Below are 1,206 nucleotides of genomic sequence, written 5' to 3'. Positions count from 1 at the left end.
CCATGGCTATGTCTGCATGCATGCCTCTCCATGGCTATGTCTGCATGCATGCCTCTCCATGGCTATGTCTGCATGCATGCCTTGCCATGGCTATGTCTGCATGCATCCCTTGCCATGGCTATGTCTGCATGCATCCCTTGCCATGGCTATGTCTGCTCCATTGTTTCTCCTGCATGCATGCTTCTCCTTGTCTTTTCTTCTTGCCCTCCAGATGCTAATTTGGGCTCAGACTTGGTCAGCATAGTGATTAGGTCCTGATAGTTTGGGATACTTCTCCCAGAAAAGAGACTGGAAAAAGAAAGGATTGAAATCTTCTCTGTCCCAAACATAGTAGAGAGGCAGGTCTAAGTTTCTCTTGTGTTTTGATAACAGAATGCCTGAGTCTGGGTAAATTACAAACAGAGGGTTGTTGTCTTGTGGTACTGGACACCAAGTCTGAGGTGGAGGAACTGCCTCTGGTGAGGGCTTTCCCGTGGTGTCATGACACAGCAGAAATTCCACAGTGGAGAGGGTGCAAAACGCAGGCTTCCGTTCCTGTTCCTGTAAGGCTCTAACTCATCGAATCCAAGTTCAACCCAGAGGCCCTATCTCCAAATGCTCCGAACACATACATTTTAGATTGCATTTGCAATTCATAAACTTTTAAGGGACACATTAAAGACATGACAATATAACTCTTCTTCTGGGAAATTCCACTAGCATCCTTCTGATGAACATTTAAAACGATTCCAAGCCAACAGCCTTTACAACACACCTAGAGGACCCTATCATGGTTCCATTTCCCAATTCCCCAGCTATGATTAAGTCAGCAGTTCTACACACAGGCTCCTGACTACCCAGAACCCACGAGAGAAGATAACACTTCTAACACAATAAAACCATGCTGAATATCAGTCACCGTCAAATGTGACACTTCACCTTTCCTAGCTGTGCTATGGCTGTTTGAAAATCAGAGTGATTCTGGTCCTGTTTAGTCTAGAAAAAGGCACCACAGTCACTCTCCCTCCAGCTCCATAGCTTGCCTTCCAAATGTATCATATCATATCATATCATATCATATCATATCAAATCATATCTATCTATCATCTATCTATCTATCTATCTATCTATCTATCTATCTATCTATCTATCATCTATCTATCTATCTATCTATCTATCATCTATCTATCATCTATCTATCATCTATCTATCATCTATCTATCTATC

The sequence above is a fragment of the Mus caroli genome, chromosome 19 (genome assembly GCF_900094665.2).
Source record: "Mus caroli chromosome 19, CAROLI_EIJ_v1.1, whole genome shotgun sequence".
Lineage (NCBI taxonomy): Eukaryota > Metazoa > Chordata > Mammalia > Rodentia > Muridae > Mus > Mus caroli.
Note: the sequence above shows the minus strand (reverse complement) of the source record.